Source organism: Zea mays, chromosome 2, assembly GCF_902167145.1.
Source record: "Zea mays cultivar B73 chromosome 2, Zm-B73-REFERENCE-NAM-5.0, whole genome shotgun sequence".
In the NCBI taxonomy this organism is placed as follows: Eukaryota; Viridiplantae; Streptophyta; class Magnoliopsida; order Poales; family Poaceae; genus Zea; species Zea mays.
Genome location: NC_050097.1, coordinates 231,076,299 through 231,088,363, shown reverse-complemented (window position 1 = coordinate 231,088,363; position 12,065 = coordinate 231,076,299). Strand labels below are relative to the sequence as shown.

The following is a 12,065-nucleotide window of genomic DNA, read 5'->3' as shown; positions in this document are numbered from 1 at the left end:
GGATTATGACCATGCTTATAAGATTGTTATGCCATATAAACCTTAGATTTAAAATGATTATGTGGGAGTAGTAGTGGTGCTTCCCATAAACTTGTTTAAGTATGTGTATAGTGCGCTTAAATTGCTTCTTTGATTACATAATGTGACTGAGAGTAGATTCAAAATACTAGGTTATGTAAAGTGGATGGATTCATGGTTATAAAGTAGAACTAATCTATATATGTGATTAGAAAGTGCCAAGCCCATGATAATTATAGGAGTAAAATGAATGTTTGCTGTTTGGACTTGCTGTTTGGACTGTGTCCAGTTTTAGAATGTAGGTAGTTAAGGGAAGTAAACTTTGTTTTCTGAAGAGATGTTATATATAAAAGTTGTAGATAACCTCTTCATCTTACTTGTTTTAAAATTTCATGGTCATATGTCTAGTAGTTTAGAAGTTATGATTTTTCCAAGTCCAGTTTCAGAATTTGTCCAAATTCAGTACAGGTTACGAAAATTGGATTGTTTGGCTAAGTTAAAATGAGAATCAGTCCTTAGTGATTGTAGAAGAATTTTAGTACTTTTCTTAAGCGTTCCAACAAATTTTGGATCACTCTTTTTGATGATCTATAAGTCCAGTTACAGCTGTTTGAACTATAGAGTCTGAATCTGTCCAAATCTGGACAGAGAAGTCTGTTTGTGTAAACTGACTTTGATATGCATTGAATTAATCTGAGATGGTTATAAATGAGTTGTAGACAATTTTATTAGCTTTCTAAAAAGTTTAGGATCACATGTTTTGGATGTCTAAATCTCTGGTTATGGATTTTCGAAGTGAGTAGTCGAAATCTGCCCCTATCTGGACAGCACTGTCGTTTTAATACTTTTTGGCCTTGCTAAGCATTGAATCACTTTGAGATGATAATATTAAAGTTGTAGAGGACTTTCTAAGCTTTCTAGAAAGTCCTTGTTCACCCCTTTTGGATGAATATTTTGTAAGTTATGAGCAAAACCGTTGACTACTGTGCTGCTGTCCAGAAAAATCTGCATGTGGTAAATTGATTGTTTGGCGTCATTCTTGTTTGGCTTGATAGAATTAGTTAATTTTTTTATTATTGAAGACTGGTTGAATATAGTGGTTATAGTAATCCATGCTATGCTTTAGTAGGAATCCCGCGCGCGAGTTGGGCCTGGATAAAAAACAATATCCTTTTAGGTTTGTTTTTCCATAACATCATGCAGGCAATGATAAATGGGGTCTATAAAATTCTAGTCGGGTCTGGATGAGACATCAGTTGAAGATGACCTATTCTTATGTACATTTTTGTTCACCGTATGTAAATGTATGGCATGGGAAAAATATGCTAAGTGCTAACACCACATTCTATCATGCGCTCATGCTTCCTTCGCTTTTAGCATGATTGAATTGTATATTTTTCTTTTTCTGCTAGAGAATACTATTAAGTTCTGGTCTATATGTTAGTTGTCCTGGTACCAATAGAACTGACTTATTCCAACAAGAATGCCATGCAACCAGCCATTGACTTGATAATTTGATATAGAAGTGCTATGGGCCAATTGTGTTTGCGTTAGAATTTCAGTAGTGAATGGAATGTGGGTTTTTTCTTTGCCTTGCATTTTATCCATTTTAGTTTTAGCGCCCTCATGGCCTCGTCAGAGAAATACAGTAGATGTTTTCTGACCTATTGCAGTTTTCTTTATTGGCTTATTACAGGGTTAAATGGCAAATAGAGCAAGATGGATGATGAAGTACGAAAAGGGTCTTGTTGATATACTTCATGAGAACAATACTTCACATTATTGATCCAAAATCCATTGACTTTCACCATCTTAAATACTCCACCTATTTTATTATTGGTATTTCATTCATAACTCTGGGCTATGTCTCAAATAGTCATGTAGCAGATAATGAAGGTTTCCTCTTATCACTCTTATGTGACTAGTATGATAATCTGAATTGCTTACTTGCTACTGGCTGAGCAGAGTTTAGATGAATTTTAAATATTGTTTAGGTGAATTTTTAGGTGAATTGCTTACTAGTATGATAATCTGAATTGTTTAGGTGAATTTTAAATATTGTTGAATTGGTTGTCAGGCCTTTGTTGTTAGTTTGTCATCTGGCAGACTGATATGAAATCTTTAAGTATATGGATTTTTTTCAGATATGTTGTGACTTGCACATTCATTTCTTGTATGGAAATATGAACTGATCTGAGATCCTGAAACCATATCATTAATTTTACTGGTTTCTCCTGATTCATGTACAATCCTTATCTTCGTGTCATTCAGTAATTTTTCTGCTACAGCCAGATCTTGTAGAAAACTGTAAAAAAATTGGCTGTGATGTCCTAGTTCTTATCTAGTCACTGTCTCTTCTTTTTCCTTTTTTTCTTTATCAATTTACTCTGTGCTACTTGATATACTGGAGGCAATAGAGTCCATATAAATTCATTGCCATATGTTGATCATGGTATTTGAATCCTATCGATGAAAATTGAAATGTCTGTACCGCTTTACTCACATGGGAATGAATCTTTCCACCTTTTGCTTCTGAATTTTTGATAGTCACTGCAGTAAACTAACTATGAATATATCAATTTATGAATAGTGTAAAAGCACTTTTTTCTAACAATATGTTATTTCCCAGACTACTATGATTCGTTGGCATGCCCCTCACTTTTAACTTTCTTTCAGGCTGCAATTGAGTACATTCATTCTTTATCAAGGGCACAGCCTGCTCGTTCTCTCAATGGTGCTGGCCTTTGTCCTGCTAGTAGATCACTTAGCACCCAGGCCACCACTACGTCAAGCACACCACAGTCGAAAGCACACCACGTCAAGCACCCAGGCCGCCACTACGTCAAGCAAAACAGAAGACGAGAAGAACTGATGTAGCCATGTTCATGCTTCCACTGTTGAAATGCATATTCAGCATAGCTTGCTCAGCTCCTATCTGCTGTTTCAACGTTGATTTAAAAGAAGAGCTGGTAGTTTGGGCTTTTGAACAATAGCTGGAGTGATATGAAACATTAGTGATGTTATAATTGATCTAGTTGTGAATGATATTATAATTGTGATGCTTTTGTGAATATATAATTGTGGTGTTTTTGTGTTTATGTGATGGATCTACGACTGTGGTATACTGATTAACTGTGTATGTCTTTATGATTTGTGTATAAAAATCTATGATTTGTGGTGCTTAATTAAATGTATATTTTTATTAATAACAACTGTAAAAAGGGTGACTTTCTGTTGGTTGCTAAATGTATAGTATGACGGCTTACGGTTGGTTGCTAAATCGATAGTATAGCAATCCACGGTTGGTCGCTAAATATACAATATTAGCAACCGACGGTCGATCGCTAAAAAGATGTCGGTCGCTAAAGCCTTTAGCGACGGCACTTACAGCGACCATCCTTATGGGTCGCTAAAGGTTTTTAGCGACCAACCGTAGGTCGCTGAAGGCCGTTTTAGCAACCAACCGTAGGTCGCTGTAAGTGAACCGTCGTGTAGTGTGTGCGGCAGTTTCTGTTTTTAAAATCCTTTATTTCCTTCATAAATTTAGGATCGCTGCAACAGCCATGCAGCTAGACGCGTAAGGACCATTTTATGATATATACTGAGACTAAATATGCTACACTGTGTTAATAATTATGCAATTCGATATACTGCGTAAAAATCTGTTACCAGCTGCATGCACACGAATTTATGATAAAAAATGTGCAATGAAAGGAAATGAATTACACGCATAGAAACAAAAAATTGTATTTAATGTTTTATTTCCTTCATAAATATAAGGTCCCTCCAACAACCATGCAGCTAAAACACATTAAATCTAGTTTATGACATATACTGATACAAATTATACTACATGGTGTAGGTATTTATGCAATTCGTTACACTGCGTAAAAAATCTGGCATGTTGTTCACTGGTGGACGCACCTCCGGGTTGGAGCGTAATAACCTTAAGTTTTGAGCATAAAATCCCTCAATTATAAGCGTATATACCGAGCCAATGTGAGAGGTTGATAGCTCTAGTAGGTTGTTATTACGATCCTATTTTTATGGCAGATCCGAAAAATATGGCAGTCGCATGCATGCGGTTATACAGATCCTAAAATTATGGCAAAATGCATGCATGAGTCAAACACGTTCCCTTGCATGCGCGTAAATTTAGGAAAGATATGTGTGGCGGTTTTTATTTTAAATGCTTTATTTCCTCCATAAATTTAGGATCGCTGCAACAGACATGCAACTAAAACTCGTAATGACCATTTTATGCTATATACTGATACTAAATATGCTACACTGTGTAGATAATTATGCAATTCGGTATACTGCATAAAAATCTGCTACAGGCTGCATGCACACGAATTTATGATGGAAAGAATATGCAATGAAAGTAAATTAATTGCATGCATAGAAACAAAAAATCACATTTAATATTTTATTTGCTTCATAAATATAGGATCCCTCCAACAGCCATGCAACTAAACGCATTAGAACTAGTTTATGATGTATACTGAAACAAATTATACTACACGGTGTAGGTATTTATGCAATTCCTTACACTGCGTAAAAAATCTGACATGTTGTTCACTGGTGGACGCATCTCCGGGTGGAGCGTAAAAACCTTAAGTTTTGAGCATAAAATTCCTCAATTATAAGCGTAAATACCGAGTCAATTAGAGGTTGATAGCTTTAGTAGGTTGTTATTACGATCCTATTTTTATGACAGATCCGAAAAACATGGCAGCCGCATGCATGTGGTTTCTATTTTTATACAGATCCAAAAATTATGGCAAAATCGTGGGAGTTTCCATTGCATGCGCGCAAATTAAGAACAACATAAATCAAGGAATTGTCTTTCCAATGTGCATGCAGTAAACTGATATACGAACTCTGTGTTAAAGCATAAAATCATACAGTTTTTAGCGTAAATAATACATGTGGTAGGCATAAAACACAATAAACGAAAAGAAAAATGCGCCGGATCGGAGGATGTCACGCGCGATCATAGCTGCGCGCATCTCGCCCCTTCCGTGACGTCGCTCGCTCGAACATCGCGCCTCATGCGTCGCCGTCGCTACTCGCACGTCGACGGGCGTCGCTTGCTCGTCGGCCTTGGAAGTGCCGCCTCCTCGGGGCTTCGGGGACGCCGCCGCTTGCCCGCACAAGGGCCTCGCTGCGGATCGAGGAACCTCCGCCACCGCGCGTCGAGGTAATGGAGTTGCGGCCACCGGCCTGGGATCCGTCGTCGCCGCACAAGGGCGCTGCCGCCGCTCGCCCTCTGGATCGGGGGCCGCCACCGTCGGCCTGGGAACCGCCGCCACCGCATGTCGAGGTCGGGGAGCCACGGCCACCGCAGCCACTGGCCGTGGTCCGTCGCGCGCGCGCTATCGGGCAACCGCCGTCGCTAATGAATCGAGATGGGGCATGAAAAATTGAACCCTAGCACTCCGGGTCCTATTTTATAGACGTCCGGATGTGGTCCGGCTCGACCGGATTGCACTGTCTGGCCCGGGCTTCCTTTAGTTATTGGAAGCCCAGGGCTCCTATATATATATATATATATATATATATATATATATATATATATATATATATATATATATATATATATATATATATATATATATATATATATATATATATATATAGGGACGAGGTAATGGAAGCCCTGGGCTTCCATTAGTACCAGGAAGCCCCAGCCAGGTATAGCCACGTCCCTTACCAGCATGAGTTCTTACTTGGACATATTTTAGCGTAAAACTCGAACAAAAACAGCGTAAATAATTACGAATTTTAGCGTAAATCGTAGATCTGTTTTGAAACGGCGAATGCGGCCTGAAAATTACGGCGTAAAAATCTCGCGCGTCCCATCGTGATCGGGTTCTGACTCGGACATATTTTAGCGTAAAACATGAACCAAAACAACGTAAATGAGTACGAAATTTAGCGTAAATCTTATATCTGTTTCGTAACCGTAAATGGGTCCCGAAATTACGGCGTAATAACCGCGTGCGTCCGATCGTGCACGGGTTTTGCTCAAATAGATTTTAGCGTAAAACGTGAGCTAAAATAGCGTAAATGAGTACACAATTTAGCGTAAATCGTATACCTGTTTCGTATACCAAATTTACGGCGTGAAAATCGCGCGCCATCGGTCGTGCGCGGGTTCTGGCTCGGACGGATTTAAGTGTAAATCGTGAACCAAAACAACGTAAATGAGTATGAATTTTAGCGTAAATCGTCCATCTGTTTCATAATAACAAATGTAGACCGAATGTATCTCTCAGTGCATGAGGTTGTCATAAAACACATCAAGAAATGTCGTAAATTGGTGTAAGATACAACAAGAAGTGATCTAGGCTAATTGTAGTGTAAAATGCAAGCTAACCATCTACAGGAGAACCGTTTCAGATTTTACAATATGATATAAGAGATAATTATTCCTGTTCATATTGCCCTTATATTTTGTGTAGAGGCCCTTCAAGTCCGTTTTCTCATAATCTGACCCTCTATATTTAGCTTCAAATTCTTCAATGTCAGCCTCCGTGACCTGGGAATATAGATTAAATTAAGTACCATTATATATAAAAATATACAACCTGTCCCCAAAATACTGTCACTCTGGCTATACATCTGAACAAGCCAAAAGGGTATTCTTTTAGAGACAGAGCAACAGAGCTAGTTTTATGCCACAACAGAGTTCTCGCTACTGTATTTCCCTAAAAATATCATTGTAAATTAATAGACAACATTAGCCTACAATTAATATAGAAGCAACCATACTTTCTTGTACATTGTTCTGAAGTACTCCTGAAGATTGTTTGCTGCTTCTCCCACCAATGCCTAGATGAAAAAGGAAGATCCATAAAAATATTGCTTGAGTCTAAAAGGTAAAAAACATTCTTGTTTATGGTTGAGATACTACCTCATCCCCAGGATTCTTATCTGGGTGGAGGCGCAGAGCCAATTTGTGATACGCCTTCTTTATTTCTTGTTGAGAAGTGGTCTTCCCAACTCCTAGAATCTTTAAATGATAAAAAATAAACAAAAAATTAAATAATTAAATTGTGATCTGGAAAGAGAACCTGAAAGCAATACGTGACACATTTAGAACAGTTCAGACTTTTGTCCCATCTACAATTATTTACATGACCTGTTTACAAATAGACCTTAAATAAGAAGCCAGAAGAAATTCCAGCAGTTAAGCGTTGTTGTAGACCTTGTTATAACAATATTTAACAATATCAAATCTTTTTAACCAGACTTTAAATGCTTAGTTTCATTAAGTGCGATCAAAGCAGTAAGCACTGGTTAATTACAGTCCCAAAGTGATAGCATATGCCAAAGAAAAACTCAAAGATGTTTTGGTTTTTTAATGTTATGTACTTAAATAATATATATACACTAAAAACCAATATATATGCATAACAAAAAAAATATAAATATAAAATGTCTCATAATTGTACAGAATGAAGCAACAAATATCATTAGCACGAGTATATATATGAAAAATTGACAAACAACACTAGCTAATTATGATAAGATTATTACTTGCCATTAACCAAAAGTGGATAACACAACCCCAGGCTCATGACTATTGATTTATAGAGAACCCAGTTGATTTATTTGTATTGTATAGCTAGCAACCAACCATATAGCCTAATTACGTAATGGGAATCACCTATATACAATGTTTTATGCATGTTTGCATAGCATACAAGTAATCACCTTGGCATTCCGCCGTTGCATCTCATCAACTCCTCGACCTGCAAGCAATATTGGAAGTAGCACTCCAGCCCTGCGCGAAGTCCCAGCTGTGTTCTTCAATAAGAGGCGGTGGCCAATCAAAACCGTCGTCACTGCCTCTGCTTCTTCCCTTTCCGTGGCTAGCTCCTACCTCGAGTCTGTCAAACAGCAAGTGCTTGAGTTGCTCCCCAGCTCTCTCCCCTTCACCAGCGTCGGTCGTCCTCCAGTGACTACAGCCACCTGGTCGGCGGCGTCGACGAGGCAGTCGATGGGCGGCTTGGACTGGGCGAGGAGCCAGTTCAGGGTCTTGCTGGCCTTGTCGAACCCGAGGCGGTCCTGCAGCGCCAAGAACTCTCGCGCGACCCCGACCGAGAGCCGCATCCGGCGGTCGCGGAGGCCCTGCGCGTGCGGATCTTGCTGTGCTGAATCGTCCGGAACGACCACTTCCGTAGTACGGCCGCGACCTGGACGCCAGTATCATCCACCACCGGCGGCGACCCGTTGCTCGGCAGCTCCCTCTCCCCCGCCGGCGCCTGCATAAAAGAAAGCAGAAGCGGAGGCTGTGAGATCTGGTAGCCACGGCCGTGCTGCGCTAGGTGGATCCGGATCTGGGCGGGGTGGTTGTCTGGATCGGGGAGTGGGGCTCGGAGGCGATGGCAGCGTGAGTGGAGGTAAAACTGCCGCCACTGAAACCCTATTTTTCTTGCAAACAGCCGTCGTCGGGAAGGCTGGATAGTGTGATCTGTTTTATACGATGGTGTTACAGCAAAATAAGCGTAAACTTATGTACAACAAAGCGTAAAGATGATGTTAGGTCGATCGATTGAGTGGGGGTCAGGGCTTTCTCTAATTAGAGAGAGCCCAGAGCTCCTAATACTATAACTATATATATATATATATATATATATATATATATATATATATATATATATATATGGCAACGTATCCTGTGTAAAAGGTTCTCCATGTGTAAACATGCTAAAACGTCTTAACAACCTTTAGATCCAGAATCAAAGGCTCACGCATGTGAATAAGAAAAAAGATAGGCATCGTATCGTGTCGTGTGTAGGCATGCATATGCGGTTACTTGCATTGCATGCAACGGGGCCCGTGCTAGGTGCATGCCCGGCAAAGAGACATGTACATGCACACATGGCTGATCCGATCCCTTCGTGTCGGAACTCTGAAGTCAGACGACCTACGGTCGATTTGTTCGAAATTACGGTGCAGCGGTACCACGACCAATCACAATCGAAACTGTTTACTTTGCGATGACATGTCACGATCGATCATTAACAAAAAATAAATAAAAAAATAGACCGTGTGCGTCTCGCTCGAGGAGCCAGGACCAAGTTAAATTAGGGACGAACACACCACTAAGCACTCAGCCGTCGAAAATAAACTATATCTGGCGGCCAAAGGCTTATCTCCGACGGTATCTGTCCCTCGACCATAAAAGGTCGAAAATAACCTTATTTTCGACGGCTACTTGTGGTCGTTGGCGATAATATGCGGTAACGGTTTTAACGGTCGTTGACCCCACAACGCTTATGTCCGACGGCCTAAGGAGACCGTCGGAGATAATAAACCCTTATGTCCGACGTCTTCCTGAGGCCGTCGGATATAATAAAACCTTATGTCCGATGACTTTCTTATGCCGTCGGACATAATGTATTTCAGCGCTTACAAAAAAACCTATTTTTTATAAATTCTTGACATTTACAGAAAAAATCACAGATTTCATATATATACACAGATTTCATATACAAGCACATATTCACAATCACAATTACATTCACAAACATCAATTCACACAAGTATTCACATTCACAAACATATAGTCCTAAATAGTTGCAACAAGTCTTTTACGTCAACATATAGTTCCAAATTAAACAATGACATAATTCGACACATAGTCTTTGACATGAACAGTGACATAGTTTCGAATCAAACACATTTGATGAACTGTCACTCATATTCGTCACCTGGATGGTTCGAGTTATAGCCACTTCCTCCGGCTGAACTCTGGGTGTTGAAAAGGTTGTTGACCTAAGAATTTGATGTGTTGTCTTGACCAGACACATCTCCAGGTGCGGCAACTGAAGCGGGAGGTGTCTAAAATCCCTATAACACACGCACATGAAATATTAACCACTAAGTTTTTCATTTTAACACATAACACAAAGGGGTACACGCGGGAGGTGCCTGAATTCGTGCATAGTACATTGCATCTGCAACGACATCGTTCGCGTTATACTCAAACACGTAACGAGCGTTCATACCATATGATCCATCTTCCGGCAACTTGTACCGTTTCTGCAAAAGAATAGTGTTATCATACAAGCAACCATATATGGGATAACTAAATTAGTAAAAACAATTCATACCCAGAATGCATCTCAAACTAGTGCATGTGCGTTGCCAAACGTTCATAAGGAGCTCGAAGAACTTCTGAACCTCAGGCGTAGGTGGATCCTCATAATCGGTGGGTTGACCGGGGTTCTCCAAATCGACGAGTAGAAGCTAATGGCGTACATCGTCAAGCATCTCTTCCATCCTATCGTAGTCCCCTCTTCATGTGACTGAACTTCCGATACAGTATGAAGAGGTGGGTCCTCACCATGGTGCACCCACTCCTCATAGCCTGGCATATAACCGTTCTTATAAAGATCTATCGACATAGTCCTCCTATCATGGAAATAAATGTTCCGACACTTGCTATAAGGGTACCTAACATCGGTTCCAGTCTCTGGCCGAGCAAAAGCATGGTCGAGAAACGCGTCAGTCTTGACAACCCACTCACTTGATAGAGCACCTCTTTTCTTCCAACCTTTATACATCCATCGACGATCCTCCTCCATACTAGATACGAGACGTTAACTTGATTAGTTATGTAAATCACGCCCCTAATATAATAAACCACACTAATACAATATTATATAGAAAAATCATTTTACGGGACATTAAATTATATAAAATAACCTTATTTCTGAGGGCATAATAATTACCCTCGAAAATTAAAAGTTTAAATTATATAGGCACCACTAAATAACATTGTCACGTGTGACAAATCATATAAAATGACCTTATTTCCGAGGGCATAATAATTACCCTCAAAAATTAAAAGTTTAAATTATCTAAGCACCACTAAGTAAACTAAAACAAACTAAATTAATTACATAATCAAATTCTGGCCATCGGACATAACAAGCTAAACAATATTTACCATACTAATTATTTAATAATAAAAAATGACAACTACAAAAAATATTAGCATATACAAAAATAATACTAAAAATACTCACTTAGCGGGCGGGGAGTGCGGGGACGGGGCTGCGGCTGGTGGCGACGAGGCGGCACCGGTGGTGGGCGACGGGACAGGATAGCCGGGGCTGGGCGGGCCGGCGCTGGCGTGGACACGACGGGGCGGCCGAGGCAGGGGCAAGGCGGCGTGGGGCCGACAGGGGCTCGACGGGGCGGCGGAAGCGCGGAGGGGTGGCCGGAGTGCTGCGGCGGCGGTGACTTGTGCGGCGACCGGAGTGAGCGGCGGCGTTGCAGATAGAATGAAACGACCGGTTTCATCGTCGTGGGATTAAAATCACTTAATTCCGACGGCCTTGCTCTGACAGTTGTTGGAGATAAGCTTATGTCCGACGGCCTGTCTGACAGCCGTCGGACATAAGCTTATCTCTGACGGCTGTCAGACAGACCGTTGGATGTACTACCTTATGTCTGACGACCGTTAGACGCCGAGCTTATCTCCGATGACTTGCATGGAAACCGTCGGAGATAACATAGCCGTCAGATGTTTATTGTTTTCCTGTTGTGCATGATTTTATAGCGGAAAAAGGAGACCAGTAGCCACATCATCGGTTTTTTATAGTTTAAACATTGGCAATCCATCGGAGAGTTTAAATATCGATGGTTGTTAGCTCTACATCTACACACAACTAACCAACGAAACACATATATTTTTATATATAGAAGCCGTAGCAACGCACGGACATCGTCTGACTAGTTACTATTATAGATACATCCAGGGCGGACCCAGCGGGTGGTCCATATGGGACAACATATGTAGTGTAAAAAAGAATTAGGATGATAACATATGTAGTGTAAAAAAGAATTAGGATGATAACATGTTAACATCAAATTTTGTCTATCTGATCTACCATCTACAACTAAGTGCAATCATATCTCCTCTCTTAGACTACTTTCTAAACAACCTCTACATTTTCACACAAATAAGGCATCGTCCCCAGGTGAAGTTACACTCGGACATAGATGGTGGAGCGACAGGATTTGAT

At 40.4% G+C, this 12,065-nt stretch overlaps 1 long non-coding RNA gene and 1 pseudogene across 1 annotated transcript; both read right to left on the bottom strand.

Moving 5' to 3' along the window:
* Positions 1-6,490: 6,490 nt before the first annotated feature.
* On the bottom strand, positions 6,491-7,111 carry LOC109944620 (uncharacterized). The gene is made up of 3 exons (XR_002267744.1): positions 6,938-7,111; positions 6,796-6,855; positions 6,491-6,562 (listed from the first exon to the last, which is right to left on the bottom strand). It is a non-coding gene; the product is annotated as an uncharacterized lncRNA (long non-coding RNA).
* A 545-nt stretch (positions 7,112-7,656) lies between these two features.
* On the bottom strand, positions 7,657-11,340 carry LOC109944433 (uncharacterized; annotated as a pseudogene).
* Positions 11,341-12,065: the final 725 nt, after the last annotated feature.